A 23,103-nucleotide genomic window follows, 5' to 3' on the forward strand; every position below is an offset into this window, starting at 1 on the left:
AAACACAACCGCATCAAGAGATGGACGTTTATGTCTTGCGGTGGTAGCGGAAAGTGTAAGGGCAAGATTTTACAACAAGACCTGGTAAAAGTGATTTACACCTTGGAAAAACTCCATGACGTTTACGATATCTACTCGCAAATTATTTATGGCCCTTGCACGTGTCGAAAAGAACTCTACCAACCACACTTTCCATCGTTTCTTTAAAAAAAATTTTAAATGCCTATACAAAGTGTAGAAATTATTTGTGCACATTTACATTCAATCAACAGAACTGTATATTAAGAAAAAATATTTACTTATCATTTTGTTATGTTAAATTGTCATCCTTTTAAGTTCTCAATCTGCTTTTACATGGATTACAATGTAATATAGATTACAATTTAGTTTATATATATAGAAACATTTACTGGCCATTTTGTTATGTTAAATACTAACCTTCATACTATCGAAATACACAGATTGCTTCGACATTTGTTCCTATAACTGTATGTGCTGTCTTGTATGCTCAAGTGCTGACAGTGTTCTGGACACCTACTTTATATCGACGCAAGCGCTAAGAACTTGCAATTTTCTCCCCACTCGCTCGTATTCCTTTCCACTGTGGTATATTGCACACATTGAGCCCTCCGCGGCCCTGGTAATCGAGCATACAGGTGTATTCGAATCAAATTATTTTATTCAAGTTTATGCGCGAGTGACACAGTGTTTTTACCGGTTGACAATTCGTCGGGGTGAAAAGTTGTCGGGAGCATCATCATGACGGACGAGGCAAGACCGAGAACCTTGTAAGTGCACCCTACATTTTCGAAAGTTTGTTTGCCATCATAATTGTTTTTGGTAGAGCAGTACCTTTCAATGTATCATTTATAGAACTCATTGGCAACTATAGTGGAATTTATTCCGTACTGTGACACGTACAAATTTTATTTAACCTCTTATTGCGACCAACAGAAGGGTTTTGTTTTGACCGACAGTGTCACGTGGTTGTGAGCGATGGTTTTGTAAATCAAAGCTGTGAGACAGTTGAACCGATTTCTAATAAATTTATGAATTTTATAAATTTGTAAGGAATTGATTTAAAAGTTTAAAATATTTATAGATATTGACAAGCTGTCGCCGATAAATGTCCTGCAATTAGATCTTATCGATATTCAATGGTTTTTAAAATTATTTTAATTTCGATTGGTTTCATGTGCATTACGTCCATAAATTTCAAAGCTAAGCCGTTTAAAATAAGTCGAGACTAACTTCGCATCTAATGCCAATGACATTTACTTACTGCTCTATTCTTATCCTACCGATTCTAGAATAGTAATAGAATAGTTTGTTTCACCGTGTCGTTCAACAGAGAAAATTTCGTGCAATTGGAAATAAACTTAATAAACGTATTCACTTCGTGAATCCAGTTAGAATTCGTTGCGCCAATATTAATCAATGTTTATGCGTTTTTGGAAATTTGGATTTTTGCCTATTTTCGTTTTGACTTCCCAATTGTACACGTAGATTCCTGGCACACATCCATCTCACGCTATTTTCTGGAATTACAGACCGTTCTCTGATTTTCTTTATCAAGATTTGGCGAGCAAATTCGAATTTCAAATTAATCTTCAGGCTTTTGGCTACTGTACGCATTTACGACCATCTTAATATGGTCAGCATCTGCTATAATAACGTGCTGACACCGCTAACAATTTTTGGATATCGTTCGTACTCCAGTACGTACTTTCTCATATACTTCTCTGCGTTCGTATGATTCTTTCTTGAATTCTATCGTACGAGAAGATCTGCAAAGTATCAGCAGACAAAGTATTTGTTTAATCGGTCACCAATTTTTAGTGAAATACATTTAGTGAATACATTCTGGAAAATTTTATATTTTATATTTCTTCATATTTTTTGAATTGCTCTATTCGATTTCTTAGTTGCATGATATACAGGGTATCCCAGCCTAAGTGATAAACAGCTCTAACTCCAAAACTATCGGCCAAATGTAAAATTTCAAATATGGAAATTGCATGGTAAAATGGAGCTCATGTTTCAGTGCGAAGGAATTTTTGTTAACTTTGTTATTTAACGTGATACGATGGTCAAGTTTCGTTTTTCAAATGGAACTATATATTTATTTTTATACCATGTGATAATATTTTTCAAGACGAATTCATTAAGCTTTAATGTATTTACCAGATTTTTATTAGTTTTCAAGCTATAACGCTTCAAAGTTTGCTAATTTTCAAGGAAAAATCTCGGTTCGGCCCCGGGCGGTCCCATTGATGCCGTAAGCACCATGTGGTTCTTGAAATCGATACGGAGGGTCTCGCTTGGGATTCTAGGCCCAGAATATTTGGATTCTTCCTGTTTTCCTTCCTTGGGCCTAGAATCCCAAAGTACTATCGCATGGTATAAACAAAAATATAAAGTTCCGTTTGAAAAACGAAACTTGACCATCATATCTCGTTATATAACAAAGTTAATAACAAAGTTAATATCTCGTAAATAACAAAAATTCCTTCTCGCTGAAACATGAGCCCTATTTTACCATGGAAATTCCATATTTGAAATTTTGCATTCGACCGATAGTTTTGAAGTTAGAGCTCTGTATTACTTAGGCTGGGACACCTTGTATGTAGAGAAACTTGTACATTTAAGGAGACTGTTGTATTATATATGTATTCAAGAATTGTACAAATTGTGGAGAATTTTAGTTTATTTCTTAGATTACTTGTTTATTTGCTTTGTATAAGTAGCATAAAATTTCTTGAGACATACAATTAAGAATCTTCATTCAAAATATTTTGAACTTTCATTGGCATTAAATTTAATATCTGTACAATGATATTGCAATTTGTAGGATAGACTTTTGTGACCGGTGGCATCTGTCATACTTTACTAATTTGATAATTCTTCTATCGCCAATATAGATACGTCGGAAATTTAGACCTAAGTGTTTCGGAGGACTTACTGTGCGCTCTCTTCTCCAGTATCGGTGTCATCAGGGGTTGCAAGGTCATCAGAGATGTAAGAATATTTTTGCATGCTGTGTCGGATGATTATTTTTCTAGTCTACGTTTTCTCGTTTTTTCTTCTTTTCTTTTTTAAACTGAAAACGTTTTTGTTAATTTCAGTTTGTGAAACTGTAAAAATTGAAAAATAAATAGCAGTTCGTTTGAGATTACAACATTTTCATCGTTGATTCCCTGCTAATGGAGTAAATGTGTACTTCATTCTTTTATTTATATATGTTCATTTGAGACTGGTGTACATTTCTTAAATGCACTAACTATGTGCTGCAGAGAAAGACAAGGGGGTTGCGAAACTGCTGAACTCTGCGCCCTTCTAGGTCGGCAGGTCCATAAACTTAAGTGGCTGAATATTTCAATGTCTTAGGGATCGTGCCACAGGAGAATGTACTCCTTGCAGATGCTTGAAATTATTCGGTCTAAAAGCGAGACACGTGATATTCTAGCCCCATTAAGGAAGTTTTAACGTGTAACTGATCAGACCTTCTGTAGAAAACAGTGATTCAGAATATGAATTACAACCAGTGGTAGGCAAATTTGATTCGAAAAATAATAGAAGAATAAATTAAGAAAAATGATGTAGTTATTAATTCCCACATTTAAATACATAACAAAATCGAACCAATTCACTTGAAAGCAACGTAGGTAGCGACCTTGATCACGAAAGAAAGTCAATTAATACGAGAAATTGCAGAAATTCCATTTTCCAATGAAACGAATTCGTACCACTGTAAACGTCTCAATTGTTATTCTGCCAGACCATAAGTTTCTTTATGAAAACTTTTGAGACATACCCTATAGTAACCATAAACATAAATACTTATGCATGTCGTCTGCGGGTACCGCGTCTCTTTCAAGACGACGTTCATGTTTTCAGAGGTACAGGCCCGAGCACGCGTTTAGGTGAACATCGCGAAGAGAATGAAAGGCGGACGAACCGTTTTGAAACGAAAATCGCGAAAAGAACGGACGTCGCAGACAGAACTCGGGTGCACCAAGAAATCACCGAGGTTTGTACACTTTTCTTCTTGATTCTCGTAAGATTCAGCCTGTCTACTTATTTTTCTCCACCTTTCACCCTCTGACACTCATTATATACATTACTTTCATTTCATACTGGTGGATTGCATGCACAGCGCCGAATAAACGTGCGTTTCACGTGCACAGTTCCATGAGACTTAACACTACGTACATATCATCTGCTCGGTGTGCACATCATAGCGAATTTTTCTTTCCTCGCCGTTACTGTTTTTCGCAGCTCGACTTCCCTCCTTTTGAAAACTGATAATTTTAGAATTGCGAAAGCATATTACTAATTGGTGCATCCCATTTGCTCCCTAATGAATATTAGAATGTTCATATTCATTGTCATTTTCGTTTTTTTCACTAAAAACACAGATTAATAAACTGAAAGGAGCAAATACAACTTTCCGATGTGTTTTAGAGATTAGTAAATATTCGCGTTGCTGTGACACTCGCAATCACAGCCCCATGTTCCAAATGAAAATGAATGGAACGAGGTAGAGGAATCTCGTTGATCGTTAAATCCAACCCCTCAACTTGATGCCTCGCACGATTACGGGTCCCTGCCACCGTTCGCAAACATCCATGCACACTGGGTATTAAAATCGTTATTCAGTAAGGTACTTTGGACGTCGTTTCGTCCGTCTCGGCATCGTTGTCGTCTGTGTTGCCATCTCTCCGATAGTTAATGTGTATCAATATTTCATGTATTCCGCATAAGCAGCGTGGCAGGTATCTGCGTTTATTAGCTATAAATCCTCCGCAGGTGGGGCTCACCCCTGTAGGATTTATGGTTTGTGTTCTTTGTTTTCGTAGGGCGAAGATGCGCCTTTGGATAAAGTTACGTTTTGGGTATTATGGTTGCGGCGTTGAAAACCGCTGAAAGTGATACCATATGTATGTAGATGGAAGAGAATCTTTTTCAGTTGTTGAAACTCTATATAGAAGAAATATTGGATGTCGAATAAGTCCTCCATTTTCAATGGCATGTGAGATGTTTGTTATGAAAACTGTATAATTCCATCTTTCTTTGAAAGAAGAAAAGAAAAAAGAAAAGAAGAATTCTTTCTAAATATTAAATATTCATTTACGCTTTAATTAATGATGACATATTATTTCTAACATGTTATTTTTTATACAATCGTTCGAATAATGAATAACCATTGATATCGAGGTTTCATTGCTAGTGGCCACCAAATAATTTGCTACATATTCTCAATTAGTGTTGGCACATACAAGAGTGAAATGATAAAAACGGCAACTAAGTTTATTTCTGAGTATTTTTATCCACTTTTGGTTAACGCAATTGCAAATATCAAAGGCACACGAGGAACTGAAATTGTAGGCGACAAGTGTCGCGATGATGGCATTTGCCCCATACGAAAAATATCGCAGAAATTTAACGAATGCATTTTCCTCGGTTACCCTTTACGTGTAGGCGTTAAAATATTTAATTAAATTTTCGAATATCCCTGAGCGCTGCGTATTCCTGTGCGCCGTATTACATGCTAAACTCAAGCATGGCATCCGTGACACGCAAAATACGCGGGATTGCAATTAAACAGACGTCGCACGTATTTGCATCGTGGCACAAAATCCATTCGTGACTCAAATTAATAGAATATCGTGCCAGTCCCTCAAAGAGTTGGTTTGAAGGTGCGGAGATTGTTGAAGCGTCAGTCTACCGTGTCGGAGTTGTAATTCACACATCGACACAAATCAACATTAAAGTCGACACGTTTATTATTTCGAGGAGGATCGGAAAAGACGGAATTATTTCTAACAAATTGTTTAAACTAACGACGACAATTGTTTAGAAGAAACTCTTCTTACAGGAGTTTCTTTAATTATTTTAATAATTAGATAGATTTATTCGTACTTTAGCGGCTTTATTCCATGTAAGAGTATTTGAACTAACTTAAAAACTGTAAACGTAGTGTGTCGGTATGTCTGAGGCGGTTAAAAGTAATCAGGGTGCATCAGTGGAGTCACGCATGGTGCTCGATCTAATCGCGAACAAAGTACATTTACGGAATGCTTGGATTTTCAGCTGTACAATTATTCCGGTAATTAACGTTGGCGGGTCATAAGTGTAACATGCGGCTCGAAAGGGCTGGGCCCACCGGAGTTTATTACAAAGATATACGAGCTGTGCCCGCGCACACACGTCCACGTTATTCACGTGTTGCATATGTAGTTGCATGGCATCGATAGCCGCCTGGAGCATTCGAGCTATTTCCACGGATGATACATGTACCGAAAACTATATTGAACGCTTGTAAAGTGCGATAAGTTATCGGAAAATGGCGCGATTAACGCGAACGTGACGGCTTTATTCGGAATCCAAAAATTCTTCGGCGGTGACCTCGCGTCCGGATGAAATTATGATCGATCGTATGTAATTAATACTCATTTAAGCAGTATAGTAAATTTATTAAATCATGTGTTCTTTATACTGCAACGTTCCGGCTATAAATACTATGATATTTTCTGTCATTTTGTAGTTAATTGTAACTGAAATTTTTTAACGGCAGCCTCTTTAAACAGACCTTATTCTTCTCAAGCCTAAAGAGATTTAATTAGTCTTAATGAAGGGGTATAAATTTGGCGTTATGGAATTTTAATAAGTAATCTCAGTAGAACTAATAGGTAATCTTAATCTTCATGTGGAAAGGTTTTTTATTTATAATTATGGAAAAGATGGAGTCTTTTATTTATTTATATTTTATTTAATTATTTCGAAGATATTCGACTGTATTATTCAAATAACCGAACGGACTTTTGAATTTCCTGGATTTAAAATTTCCCGAATGGTTACTACATACATATATCGACTAAAAATGATAAAAGAAATATAAACGAATGCGGTGGTATTTACGTGTCAAATGCTTGTGGATCTATCGTAGAGGTAGCTTGGCCCAGAACGAACATCGTTACAAATCGATCAAAGGTGAGACCGCGTGCAAGCCTAACATCGGATATCGGGAGAAAAAGAATAAAAGAGCTGTTGGGGATGGGGGATGGGTGTGAGTCGGGTTTAGCAGTTGTCAGAACGTCTGCTGAGCAATAAAACGATAAATCAGAGGAAAGGAAAAATAAGGGGCTAAAATAGAAGAAGCTTGTAGAGTAGATTTGGAGACGGGCCAGAGGAGCGTACAGTCACCGGGTGACTCTGTGGCCTCCGCGGCTCCCTCTTTGCCTGCCTCCAGCTAGACCACTTTCTTCCATTACCTTTGCTCTTTTTACACCTACGGAATACCGTTTCGCGCGCTACTTTCGCGTCTGTTTCATTCTTTCTTTCGGTGTCCACGGTCCTCTCAACCCCGTTTTCCTTCGTTCGTTGATGCCTTTCGTGTTCCTCCGTTCCTGCTGCTCCAACAACCCTTCCTTCGTACCAGTCACCACCTAGATCTAGTGTACGTACATGCATAATGTTACGACTTAGCTCGGAAATCGGACGATAGTTTATAAATAGATTTCAAAATTAAATTCATTTCATGTTTCTTAATGAATTTCGACTTTTTACAATTCTATAGGACGTCGTTTTCATTATTTTTGACCTGAGGAGAAAAAGCACATTACGAGGGCAAATATTAATCGTTTTTCGTAATTTTTTTTTAAAAATTAGAATTTATCTAATTCTTTTTAATTTTGTGAATATTTTAGGTATGTTTCACAATTTTACAATATTAAAAAAAAGCATCCATTTCAATAGCATTAGATCTTCCTTATTTCGAAGCATGTATCTCACGTTTAAAGCAGAATTCGTTTAAAATTTTATCACAATTGGATTCCACGTCAGTGATAAAATATGATAACGAGAAGTTTGTGAAACAAATCCGACGCTTCGCGATTGTTGTAATCGGAGTTTTTATGTTTGAACGAGACAGAGGTTAATTACAAAGGCTCCATTACATTTTTCACTCGATTCGATTGTTAACGTAACAATGGAGTTAATAACGATGTTCCATGGCATTACAGTAATCGAAAACAATTTTCGATCGTGCTCGTTTCCGTTGCTAATTAGTAAATTAATTAGAGGGACCATCAAATAATGGCGTTTGGAAACGATATATATTCAGCAGTATAAAACGGAATTACTGCATAGATTGGCAGGAACGTGTCAATTAGTCCAACTAAGTTAACACGTGTATCTTGCAGGCTTCAGTAATTAGCTGGAAAAATGTTATTTCTATAATACAACCAGAAGCACGCGTTTGTGGCATATCTATTTAAATTTTTTTTCCCCCGAGAAATATTTCGCTCTGCTTATTTCTCTGTAGCATTGTAATTATGAAACTTTATTCGCTGTCATTCTGCTGGAACAATTTCTCCCTTGAATTGTTAATTGATAATCCAACACAAACATTTCGCACGAGGAATTGAAAAACGAGAAACACGAAAGTTTTGTTTTTAATATTTCGCGAACGCGTGGTGTGTTTTCGTTTCCAATGTTGAACTGGATCCTCCTGGACGATGTACATCGTACCCAAACAGTGGAGATATACATATATGACCCGAGTGACGTCAGCGAGAAATAGGAAATATTGTTATAGTTTTTTAAAATAGTAATAAAAACTAATATATGTTATTGTTACGCTGCGGATGTTTGTACATTTATAGTAAATGGAAGTTTGGGGAAATCTGCGAGAATGTGATTGTAAAAATATATGTAGAACTATATAAAATATCAACGACACCGATTATATTTAAAAAATAAGGCATACTATCATTTAGGTTTGAATTCTTTTCCTGTATCTACGAAATTATTAATTTCCATAAATATTCACAATCCAATTATCATATTTTCACCACCGATTGACGTTGCAAACTTAGTTACTTCTGGATTTATTCAAGTGATATAACTTCAACTACTCGGTCTGTTATTTATAAAATACGTGTTTTCGTGGTATTCAATTCAAGCTGAAATTATGATACCTTCTCCATCCATTTGTCTACGGCTCAATACCTCTTCCTTCTTCCGCAAATTATGAAAATAATACACTGGACAGATCAGATAAATTTGCGTATTATTTTCACAATTTGTGTTAGGAAGAACAGGTATTACGTAGTCGACAAATGGGATGGACGAAATAATGTAATTTGGGCTGAAATTGGATACTATGGTAAAACGTAATTCAAATTTACGGATAAGAAACTAAATTATCGAAGCAAAACAAAGACAATTTAAAAATATCTAAATGCGCAATAGAACTTTTTCGGAAGAAAGAAAGAATACAAAATATTGAAAATGTTTTATCATATATCTTTATAACAAGTACATATATACTTAGCTTGGCTTCCGATGATAGGCGTAAAGTGAAAATACAGGTACTTTCGTTTGTTATAACGTGCAATTCTTAAAATTTCAATAATCAATTTGAATTATCGTCGATTATGTTTGAGACTAAAAAATTTTGTTTACAGTATCTTAAAATTAACTAAACGGTGACGAGGTACGTTGTAGTAAATGATACCAGGACGAGGAGGAAACCGAATGAAATTCGAAAATGGAGGCCGCCAGGAAAGTGGCGATGGCAACGTTCCCGAGAGAAGTTTGGGACATCAACTTTCTTCTTTACCAAACAGGTTCTGAGTCCGAAATGTATTATGTTTGAACTAGAAACACGTCATCCGAAAATCGATGCACTGATTGAAAGCGTTATAATTTTTGAATGAAACACTTTTTTTATTTATTTTGGAGATATTCCCCATACAAGTCTCAAGTTTGTATAATTTAATCATTCTTGATCCGTCTTCTACATTGAAATGGCGAAAGTGTAATTCTATATCGAAGGGAATAATAAAGAGAAGGAAACGAGTTATAGACTAAATAATGTGAGAAAATCTAGTCCAATTATTTTTATATATGTACATAGTTTAAGGATCACGCCATATCTTCAGAATTAACTTTATAATTCTCAATATGTATTCATTAGGTATACGTTTCACTACTATACTGCAATGAGCTTGTAACCAATTAGAAGTTCATTTTACTTTTACTGTTGAATATTAATGTATATTTCGTGAGTTGATTGAAATGGAAAAACGTTAGAGAAACGAAATACCACTTTACAATTACAATAGAACATTCGTTGTGCGAACTAGCTGGGGGACAAAAATGGTCAGATAAGAGAAATTTCACTTAATAAAACAAGTAGTTAGTACTTAATTTTATTTAATACTTAAGATAAGGGTGGTTCCATTAAAAAAATGAAGGTAACCTTGATAACTTAAAAAAATGACATAAGAACAAAAATGTTTTTGGCATCGTGTGAGCCTCTTTGACCTATTCAACTTTGTCCTTATTAGGAGGTCTAAAAGAAACGGTTTTTCGTGAATTTTTTTAGGATGGAAATAAATAATTAATTCTATCGAACATTTTATCCTATTTTCATACATATTTGAGTAGTCTGTACAAATTTGTTCAACAAGATATATTCAAATTGTGTCGACTGCGGCGCACATTTATAGAGCACCTCACAATTAAAACTACCTATTGGCGGGAAAGATGGAGGTCGTAATTTTGGTTTGACACAAAAGAACCAAAAGAAATTTTCATTTTCATACATTTCTCTTCTATGCGAACTAAGAAAAACCCGCAAAAATGGTGAAATGTGAAATTACTACAAGTTTGAAAAAAGAACGAGTTCTTTGGATGAAAAAAAAAATCACTTTAACTTGATAAAAAAGTTGTTTAAAATTTTTTTGTATGAATTTTCTTAGTTCACATAGAAGAACAATGTGTGAAAATGAAAATTCCTTTTGGTTATTTTGTGTCAAACCAAAATTACGACCTGCATCTTTCCCGCCGATAGGAGGTCTTAATTATGAAGTGCTCTACAAATGTGCGTCACAGTCGACTCAATTTGAATATTTCTTGTTGAAAAAATTTGTACAGACTACTCAAATATGCATGAAAATAGGATAGAAAGTTTGATAGAATTAATTATTTGTTTCCATACTAAAAAAAATTCACGAAAAACCTCTTTTTTCAGATCTTCTAATTCAGGATACCCCCTTAAGAACAGCAAATTATATTTGAGGTGGTAACGTTAAGTGACTCAGACTGTATAAATTCCTCTCTTGCTAAAAAAAATTCATGAAAATCATTATAAAAACGTAGTCCTAAACCTACACCCCCCTTCTCCCCTTAATCGCGTTATAGGAGGGTTGACTGTATAGGAAAATACTACTGACGGTTCAATGTGCATCAAAGGATTCCTCTCGATCTTCGATAAGATCAATCAATCATCACCGGACCGAAGTGTGATCGGGCAGAGGAATTATTAGGCTAGAGCGCCCGTAAAGATTTGAAATCGATTCCGTACGACAGGATATCCCGCAACTCGAACGTGACGGTGGATCCATCTAAACGGGGATCTTTCGATTTAAAGTCTCCTCGTCGGAAGTGTCGAGGGGTTGAGAGGCAGGGGCGCAGGTCCCGATAGGATATAGGATAGGGAGCGTAGTTTCGTCAGCGCGAGAGGTTCAGGTTTCCAGAGGAAAAGGGAGTCGGTGAAGGCCCTTTTCGCTTTTCCTGGAATTTTATCTGTCTGACGGAGGATACCTCCGCCTTACCGGGGGTACGAGAGGACGGGCTATAATACCGGCAGGGGTAAGATAAGACAAGACGCGATGGAGGGAGAGGGAGAGGAGTTCGTCCATCACTACAGCGAAATTCCGTCCGCAATCTCTGAAGGAATCTTTGGTATCTCGACAGCCAGCGGGTGTGTACAACCCTCCGGTGTACAGGCTTATTCCTCTTAGCCGGCGTCGTAGCTGCCAGCCTCGTGAACTTCGTGAAAGACGCGCGAGTTCGCGCTAGATAGAAGGTCAGCCGGCTCTCCGACGGATGGACAGAAAAGTACGAAGAAAACAGCCAACAAACGAACGAACTAGCCCCGACGTTTCTGCCCGGCAACAACGGGGGAAGAGAGAGCAGCGATTGATAGAGCAATAGTTTCATTTTACGATGAGAAAACGAAGCAAACAAAGCTGGGAACAGCACGGAAATTCCTTTCCTTGGTAGCCGCTTCCTTTCCTCGGCCCCTCAGCTGGGTGTCGTGACTCCTAGCCGCCTTTACTTTTCTTCGTTGCCTTTCTCCTTCTCGCAGGGCTGGTACCCATCCGTGATCCGCCTTTCCACCGTTTCGTTTCACGGGGCACCGGTCTTCGCCACGGCCTTGACTGACACGGAAATTAAACGAACGACCTACATTTGCCCGAAAATCTGACGTTTAATAAAGAACCAGTCGTGCCGTTTCTTTCGTCGGCGGTTGCACGTGCTAGTTGGATTTGAATTAATTCGTGCGCTATTACCTGGCGTTACGGACGACGGGAAGAACCGACGGGACTTGTTGTTTTATAAAAAAAAAAAAAATAGTCGTTGCTATAAACAAGCTGTTTTGTTTCACACAGAGTCGTTCAACCGTCTTGATTTTTCGTGAATCTGTCGTTAGCCAAATAGCGACGAATCAGCTGTTGCGAAAAATCAATATATCGATTGGACGTTGACACGGCTAACCAGACAAAGACAGAATTAATATATTTCTCGTTTCACTTATGTTGAATTCATTTATCTTGACCCATTGACAGGGTTCCCCGCATACTTGAATCCAATTCACTCGATTTCCTCCTCTTTTCCCAAGAGGGGTCAACGAAATAATCGAATCGAGCTGCAGTTCTTCAGTTTTTCAAAGACTTTTGACCAAAAACGATCGAGCTTATCAGACACGGTTCTGATCAAAAAGTTTTCGTGTTAAGGTAAACGGACGCGATATCAGACACGGTTCTGAATTAAAATCACGTATCAATTGCTCGTTAGAATCCTTGATATTCGGCTTATTCTGATTGTACAGCAATCTTAGTAAGACTGATTGATTGACTGAGGTCGATCATCGAGACTTCGTCAACCATCGTCGTTTTCCATAATCAATCAGTCGAATGATGCTGAATAATCTTTGGATTCAGCCAATTGATATATCGAATTACGAGTGATTGGTTGAATAGGGTTCAGCACGGAACTCAACCAATCATTTATCGTTCTCGACGTGCGTTGGTCGAAAAAGAGACATAATATCGAGACTCAATCAATCGCGACGATATCGAAATTTATATAACAAGAAAAACGACGCGTCTAGGGCAGGAATTGTCAGATGCAGTCCTACCGATGAGTCTACTGACAATACCGAGACGAAACGCACGCACTCCGTAAATTCGATCCATTTGAATCAATCATTCAATATTAATTTGGCGAGTGATAATCCGATTGTTTGTATCCTTTAAAAAATTTCAGAAGTAAAAGTATGCAACACAAGCTTTACCCATGCAGCGATTGATGAGTGTAGTTCCGCGTAAAGTACACGAGTGTAGTAAAGTTTTATTAGCTTATGAAGCACTGAACTGGTTCTATCCTTTCCCAATTAGACAGCTAGGAGTGCGATGATTGCGTTAACTAAGTTCTGGAACATAATCTTTTCTGTTTGTTGATTGTTTAATTGAACAAATGTCATTGGTAGCGATATGTGCACAGATGGCGTTTATACGAAATGCATTTAATTCTAGCGAAATCGTCAGTGGCTGTAAGAGAGGTCATAATTCCCGTGATTTTCAATCGGTGTGATGTAAGTTAATAAATTCCACGCGGTAACGAGTAAACTTCTGCTTACGGGAGTCCGTCTTTTATTTGATTGAATAACTTCAAAAGTCAGTATTGCAAGACGACACAGTTTTACAGCGCTATTTGCTGAAATATTCATCAGAAAAAAAGAAAGGCGCTCTGCTCGCGTTCTGTCCGAACTTGCTGACCTAATACATTCCCGAACTTCGTGTTGCTACTTTTTATGCGGCACTGGGTTTATAACTTTCCCACTTGTAGCATCACCGAGTGCCGTATTTTTTCATACTTCAAGAGAACTCGGAGTGTCTCGTGTAAGTTCAGAAGTGATATACATATAATAAACCCTCCCATGGAAAATTTGAATTTCTGTTGCGAAATGAGAAGCAGAATGATTCTGTAGTATCAGAGTTTCTCTTGAAAATGAATGCTTCAAAATTGTTATTGACCATAGTGGTTTAGTTTTATTTTTTAAAATACCGGTTCGTGGAGCTTCCTGTTAGAAGGGATATATTAAAGTCAAAATGAAATTAGCGAGAAATTAAACTATTAAATATTAAATCAAATTATTTAATTTAGTCAAATTAGTATAATGTTTGGAATGTATAAAAATGTATTGATTCCTTCCATCTAAATCCATTAATGTCATCAAAGGCTTAACGTTCCTGAGATGAATGGATGAATAAAACGATAATGTTGTAATTCTTTAGAGTAGACATTTATATGTTTTCTCCGGATCAATTCATCATGCAACTGCCATGAACAGTGTTCGTTATCCTTGTTATTAAGAACGACGGCGTGTTAAGTAACGGCGCTGTTAATATGACGTTATTGTCGCGTTGTTTATTAACAGTGGCGCCATGTCAATTACCTTGCAGAGGAATTTGCGTAATAAGAAAATAACTTATCGTTCATTTTCTCCAAGGATCCTATAGGCTGGATTATTTTGGTCGTGTACCAAACTTTAGAAATTTGCATATTTCTGATCTGAATATATGTCACGCTTGATCTCGACGCAGGTAGTAGATAGGAAGAAAACTCGATTATATAGACACCCAATTATAATTAAATTCTTATGACTGGATTGGTTTTAAACTATTTGTAACTTGTAGAAAGTTTCTACTGGAAACTATGTTCGTGTTGGTTATATTTATAAAAATGTACACGTAGAATACATTTGTAGTATATGCACACTGGCGCTCTAAAGTTTGGAGGTCAACTTATGATAGTATTTTTAAAATAATTTGCATCGCTGTGAATTTTGATAATGCTTGTTTCCTCATTTGTCAAATGGATATATTAAATAAAAATACTGAAAAGCTTATTGCCAGACTTTATATCTATCACTTCGAGTTCACTGTTTCAATTCTCGTTTTCCCACGAATTTTACACGCGGCCCAATTCAGAAAATCGATTCATCTTACGTGTACGAATTCCGAGAAGGTGCCCGTCAACGTTGAACAGCGACCAGGGAAATTCGATGGTTTCCAATGCGTGACACACTGCTGGTTTCAAAGCATTCGTCCGTGATCGGCGTAGTAGCGCGCCACCGCCGTTACGATCCGTCGATCACTCGACTTCTCGTGGTACACAAGTATTACGTGATGAAATCCATTCCTCTCTATAAGAAGATTAAAATAGACGAATGTCTCGTGTCGAGTGGAGAGGACGAGAGCGGACACTTTCACCGGTTTTGTCGGTTCCTCGTTCTCGTGAAATGCCTTTCGACTTCTTCCAACGAGGATCGACATGAAGCAATCATCTTTGTGGTTTGGGAGAATCGAATTCGTTTTCGTTCTTTTTCCAGTCCTCTCGACGACAACCACGGTGAGAACTCTCATAGCGTTTTCCCTGTTCGTCTTGTAATGTAGCTATTCGAAGAAATGCTTTTGTAGCGAAGCATCTTTTGTTACCAATCGTACAAAAGAATGGACACAAAGGGTATATAGCATGTTATTCTTGACGTTATGTATATTTTATATTTATATTTATTTGTTTACTGTAGAAATGAATTCTGTGGATTTATATTTACAGACGTATAACTATGGTTTATGTAGAAATGTTTAATCGACAGTTTCTTATGTTGGAGTACCAACATAGTTGACGCTTATAAATAACATTTATTTACAACTATTTTCTTAAAACGACACAAGTAGTACCAGTTTGTTCATTCCACTGTTTGAAGGAAATAAAGGACATTTCTTCGATTGTTTCCTAGCATTAAAGCTAAGATCTGTCTTTCTGGTTTTCTTATAAGAAACAGCCACTGAATCGTAGTACAGAAAAGAAGAGTTTCATAACAGAAACAAAGAAACGTGGTCAAACTTTTTCTCTAAATGTTTTATAAACATTTAAATAGTTTAACACAGCTTGATGTACCATTTAAAGTACTTATAATTCGTAAATCTACAGAACACAAAATCTATAGAACAAATTATAGAAAACTTTTTGAGTCGACGGCTCGGTGGTAATCTTGCGGTTTTACGCTTTCCAGTGACTGCGTATTGTTTCAGAATAGTTATCGATCACGGTTATCATACGACGAACGCGGGTGACAAATAAACATAAATAAAAACGTCGTTACGTCAGCACGGATCGTTGAACCGAACACGTTGTCGTACATTGATCTCGTTACAGGAACGCAAACCTGATTTCACGCTCCGTATCGTCTACGTAGCAACGGAAGGGTGTAGGAATCTGGACTGTCTGGTTACGGTTACGATCAGTTAGGCTTTCGACCACGTGAGACAGCTCGACACCTTGGCCTTCTGCCCTTCCATCTCGTTACGCAGCCGTGACACTGGCAGATCGCATTCGAATTGAATTGCGGAACTTGGACGGAAACTTGTTCATTTCTGAACGACGACCGATCAAAGTCGTGAAACGATCGCGTGAACGTGTTACAAATTGCACTTTGAAGCGACACGCTCGCCGTGCAACGATTCAACGAATTAGTGTATCACGTTACGCCTTGTCCTAATTGTCCGTCGCGCGGCGACAAAATCGCGCGTAGCTGAGCCCCGGCAAGAATGGCTCTATCATTGAAGTAAATAAATTATATAGAATAACGATAGAGAACTTTCTGATTACTGAATCAACATTTCAGCTAAAAGGTGGTGTAGCGTTCTTTAGAAAAAGCGCATAAGTAATCTAAATAAATAGTCTACTTCTGGATCATAAATATTAAGTAAAACACTTATTCTCAGTTTATTTTGACTCTTCGGTATGAATGTATGACTTTTACATTTTACTATTGTAAGTATACAAACGTTCGAAAAAATATTTCAAATTCGCGAATATTGAAATAAAAGATACGAGAAGTAGGTGATCTCCGTTCGCGAGTAACCTTGCACAGATGTCAGATAATCATATTCCAAAGATATTCGTATGTGGGCCATGATCGAGCCCCGGGGAGTGTGTCAGAATTCCCGTTTAGTAAGTGAGTGGTGTCCTTTCAAATAAGAAAGTGGTCCCAATACGAGATTCCTGTGGCATTGACTCGATTTTGGAAATTGTTACAAGAACGTTAATCAAGTAAATTCGTTTTGAGAAAGTTAAGGCGAACACCGGCGACGCGTGAAACGTGCGCTGCAAATATTGGCCGTACTAATAGAAATCGAAAATATTGAGTTTTGTAAGAGGAAGTCACTGATAGACTATTGCTCCGTTGCATAAGTCGTTCTTTAATATTTGCTTTTTGAGTTACACCTTCGCATTTGGAGAAATGTCATAACGCGTAGGTGATAAGAGAAGAAGCACTCCATGTGTTACGCAGTGATTCTTGAAAAAAGTTTTCCTGCTATTACGTGGATTCATAAAAAGCGTAAAAAAGGATATCGGAGTGAATAAAACAAACACTGTTGCGACACCAATGCGAAAATTAAGCTTCACTGCAGCAGACGTGAATTTCAATTGACTGAACACGCTGGTGGTTATGTTCAAATGAGTGGTTATAATTAGCATGAAACTAACAAATACGTTTTATTATACGCGAAATTAAGTTCTATGAATGTTTCATTAATTACAGGCAACCGCGCAGATTCCACCCCATATTATCCGAGAGGTTACGCTAAAACTTTGTACATTATCCAGTACAATAAGCCATCAAGCCATTCGTCATTAATAACTCGGCATAGTTACATGAGGAAATATTGATATTTCGCCCTTTTGCTTTCGTATAACACGCTTCCGGTAAATAGTGAACATGGGAAGCCAGTGTTTAGCTTTCAATAATAAATTATTGTATTACGATAAACTGAAGATTCACTCATTCCTATGGATATTAATATACAATAATTAAAAAGATAAACGAGACGATACTTAAACATTGAAAGTATAAATGTAAATTAATAATTTTCTTCTATGATATCTCGGTTATTAAATTACGTTCATTAAATTTGACTTAAGGAACATTGGACTCGATGATTTGACTGATAAGTTTTTCGATCAAAAATATCCGGCATTTGCTTGAAATATTCTTATAATTTCATTGATAATAAAGGTTAATTGTACTATTATACCTGAAGACGATTCTCCAAGTACAGTTACACAATTACATTGAATAATGTACACTGAAATATTTGGATTTTGTAATTGGTATGAACTACCATGTTATATCCGTGTAAATTCACAATAATCTTTATCGTTGTAATTAAGTATCATCCGGCTGCCTACATGCACATATTTATACGACTTGCGAGCGCAAATGATGTCACCAAGTGTGCGCGACAGTACGTCACAAAATGCAGGAAGTTATTATTCATTCGAACAGAAAGTAATCGAAACGGAAGTCCTCCTTAGTCGCATGTCATCGAGGAAGGAAATTTCTCTCGTCGATACGTGATTCCGTGAATGTACTTTCAGATTTGGTGAACGAGACAGTGGGTTCGAGTGCGTACGTGCGTCAGGCCTTATGAATTTTATCTTCTCTTATCGGATTTGCAATCAGGCCTTACGTAAAATGAATATTGACTTACACTTGACGTTAAATTTGTAAGTTTGGAATGTCGTAGCAATCAAGACTTGCGTAAAGAGTATATTTACTTAAATTTACTGCAAAATTGTTAAACTTTGAATTTTACAAGTGTTTAATGACAATGTTTCGGCTCAACATTTGGAATCGTTTTCAGATCTATGTATCAAAATATTAAAATTAAAAATTAATACAGAAGTGTTTCGATGAAAAAGCAATCACCTGTGCCATAGGTTATTATGGGCAATGATCATTGTCGTGATCATTGGATGTGCATGTCAACAAATTTAAAAATACAGGAAATGATGTGCATGTCGTCATTATTTGAGTAGGAACTACTTGTCATGATAAGGAAAATGGGATTCACAAACGTTAGAAAGTAGACATGAGAAAGCAGTACAGACAAATATTTTAAATGCAAGAAAGTATCCTTATCGAAAACGGAGAAGACAAATAATAGGAGATAAAGTAATGTTGTTGATTGTAATCCAATGTTAGCTTTCCTTTCACGAGTTTGCAAGAGTACTTTAGTGAATGTTAGCTGTGGACTACACGTGTTTAGTACTTCTTTGTACACTTCTTTCTAAATGGTATAACAATTTAACGTCTTATACATTTTTGTATTTGTGCACATTCTCATAGATTTGTACATACATTGAATTTTCTGATGGTATTTGTGAGAAGTGAAATCGTAGAAACTTAATTTTATAAAATCAATTAAACGCAACCAATATTCAGATGTAAAATATTTATGGGGATATCAAAGTGAAGATTCTGCACGGATGCAGTTGTGCGCGAAAGTAGAAATGATTAACAGATTATGGCTTTATTATAGCTGAAAATTTATGAGTCTTGAGAAACACGATACCCTTCTTTAATTTCTTGTATGTTGTATCAAATTTTTAAGATATTTCAAATATTTATTTGAAATATTAAAAGTTCGAGACCATTTGCTAAGCCGCACTGAAATCAGTTCATGACACTTTATAGTCACCAAACAATGTTGCCGAGGTTATAACAAATTGTAATTTAAATATACCTTATTTTCATACGTTATTGTATATCATTAATTAAAGTTGAGTAATTTCTGTTTCATCAGTGACTTTCTTGCATCAGTGGCTGTAATCCAGTGCTTCTCATGAAAAACTGACGAATAAAAGACATTCTTGTGAAACTTTCCGTACGTTCGGTACCTTTCAAGTGAAACAGACACCAGCCATTGTATTGTTAACTTGTTCTCAAGTAAAATAATACGACTCTTGGTTTTTCTAAATCCTTTTTTACGCGTTGGTTGAAATTTCTTACACGAAATGCAAAGTAGACAGCCGATTGTTTTCCCAAGTATGAATATTCTTGCGCATACAAGCATGTGGAAACTAGATATTGCTAAGTGCCAAGACACATTTCACAAAGTAAACGAGGTGTTCCCTTTATCTGTCGAGTCTAGTCATCAGTTTCAACGTATGATGTATCACTAAATGTATTGAATGTCGAACATTTGTTTATATTTATCGACGTAGCTATATGTTACCGATTCCTGAAATTTATACCAGTGGTACATCATACTTTTACGGCAACTAAGACAAAATAAATTTGATAATTCATTTAATGTAATGTTCAATCTAATACGACATATTAGATGAAATATTAATCTTTTATAGTATTAGCAGAATGTTCTAGAAATTGCTTCCGTCTACAATCCAATTATTTATTTGTCCGGTGAGATTGAAATTAAATTACCTCGTTGCGAAGTAAGATACAGAAAATCATTTGTCTCACTTTTCGCGCGCTTCGCGACAAATTGTAAATTGTATACGGAACGAATTCATTTGGACACATCCGCAACAGTGTGCGAATGGAGGTAAAGGTTTCTCGTGCCGAGATAACTGCTCACGGTTTTCTCTCTCCGCCTTTTTCGTTCGTCTATTTTCACTTCATCCTTTTACAATTTTCCGTACCTCTGCGATGAGTAAATTTCATTTAAGTAATACCAATTACAAGGCAATTTGATATCTCTTTTTACCGTTATTTATTGTTCCTTCTACCTAGATTCTACGCAAATATCGTGACGTTAATGATTAGTTTCTTGCATTCGAGTAGTACGAACTTGTATCCATCTATCTACGTTTTTTTACCATAGTTGGAGGAACAAAACTATCTTTCAAAGTTACAATCATTCACGTGAACTTGGCCATGTGTGTAATGACGTGATTCAAAAACTGAAATCGAAAATGTGTCGATTCGAACGAATTTAAAGTGAAGAGATCGCTTTATGGGAATACAAATTAATACCGACAAATATCCAACAGTTACAGATCTGTATATAACACAGACACCGTTCGCAGTGTAATACAAACAGAAAACATAAATTATTCTCGTGCTCGAGCCTACGCGCGCCGGCAAATCCTGTCGAATGAATGAAATCCTTTCAATTAATCCTGAACAACGCGGTCGGAACTATGCGTCGCAAGGCCAGCGATCGATCAGTAGTCTGTACGTGACAGTTTATTCAGCTAAATCGAGTACACACCATTCTTATTCAGCATACATGCGGCCTGTACACGAGGCTGGAACTTAATTACATTGCGATGAGCATTTACAACGCAACAGTAAGAGCATTTGTCTCGCTGCTCGTGAGCTCTAACGACAAATTGCGAATTGCATTCGGAACGAATTCATTTGGCCTCGTCCGGAATGGCGAGGACGGAGGTGAAGGTTTCTCATGCCAAGACCACCGACACACTCTCTCTCTCTCTCTCTCTCTCTCTCTCTCTCTCTCTCTCTACCCTTTCTCTTTCTGTCATTCTCTTTACACCTATGTTCCTAAAGTGACCACGTTGTCCGTCTGTAGTAGGGATGCACCAAACACGGTCCGCCGATTGATACAAGGGTGGAAACCACCTTGGATGCGTGAATATCATAGTTACATTGAAAAATTGTTTTCCGAAACAATTGATGTAAGAAGAGAGCCTAAGACACTCCATAGAAGGCGTTAAAGGAATAAAAATGTAATCTTGAAAAGTATTCAAGTGATTGCATTTTATTTATTTCCACAAAATCGACGAGTTAAATTTTAATTGCGTATATCATGGACATTACTATTCTGCACGTGTGCACCAAATTTAAAGTAAATCGGTTCAGAAGTTTTCTTGGAAACGTGTACGCCGTTCTGGAAAACATAGTTTCGAGAAAAATCGATTTAAAGTTTCAGTTGTTCGAGTGTACCTGCTCGAATATCAGTCGACTCGGAGTGCTCTCTTCCATAAAAATGCTTATATCTATCCGATTTCTTTGTATTCTTGAATAAAACTTTTTGAAGAACAATTTTAAGATTGTATATTCTGAGAATCAACAAAAAGTTATTGTTTAAAATTTGTAGCACGCTAGATCCTCTTAACTTTTCGCGACACATGATCTAGAAACAAAATTAAACTCAAACTGCAGAAGACTGCTGTCAACTGCTGTCTGTTCTCACTTATTCAACATTTGTCTTTAGTTCGTGCCACTACCTACCAAATGTAATTAAGACTTGCGTCTTAAGGGGGTATCCTGAAATGGAGGTCTTAAAAAAGCGGTTTTTCGTGAAAATTTTTACGATGGAAAAAAATAATTAATTCTATATAACTTTTTATCCTATTTTCATACAGACTACTCAAATATGTATGAAAATAGGATAAAAAGTTTGATAGAATTAATTATTTTTTTCCATCCTATAAAATTTCACGAAAAAACGGTTTTTTTAGACCTCCTAATTCAGGATACCCCCTTAAGAGACAGCGATATACAAAACGGTTTGTATCGGCACTTCGTCTCCTCCTCGTAACTTCTTTAAAAGTACATGTACATAAAAGTAAAGTACATTCATAAAATTAAAAAAAAAATTCGATTCCTTTTTACCCGACAAAGTGGATAGCCCCCTTAAGTTGTGCCCCTCTGATCTATCAGTTATCTATCCACCTTCTCTTTCTTCGGCGCTTCCTTTCCGCGACGAGTGGTTGCCCGGTTGCAATTGCCAGGCAGCCGGATTTTCCGGAGAAAGGGGACTTCCAGTGCTCCCAGTCGACTCGGTCCGCGAACCGGAACGAATCGTCTCGTGCACGCAGCGTCGCGTCGCGTCCCGTGACTCTGACGAGCCTCAGGCCCAAGCCTGAGGGCTTCCACGGCGCGTGATCGTTCGACGATTTACCGATGGGAGGTTTACCTTACACTTGGTTTAGAAAGTGCAGCTCCCGATCACGTGCTTGCTCTTCCAATTCCCCTTCTCGATCCAGCGTATTTTCCACCACTGTGTCGTACCTCATCTGTCTCCTTCCACCGCACCCATCTGCCTCGTTCTGGGTTGTTTCTTCCTCCGACGATCGCGTGATACGTTCCGACAAGGTACATCGGCAGGTAGGCCAAAGCACTCTGTAATCGTGAGCGCGGTCACGATTCCTGTGATCGATGGAAGAATGAAAGTTCTGGCTGGC

The sequence above is a fragment of the Hylaeus anthracinus genome, unplaced genomic scaffold (genome assembly GCF_026225885.1).
Source record: "Hylaeus anthracinus isolate JK02 unplaced genomic scaffold, UHH_iyHylAnth1.0_haploid 12001, whole genome shotgun sequence".
Taxonomy (NCBI): Eukaryota; Metazoa; Arthropoda; class Insecta; order Hymenoptera; family Colletidae; genus Hylaeus; species Hylaeus anthracinus.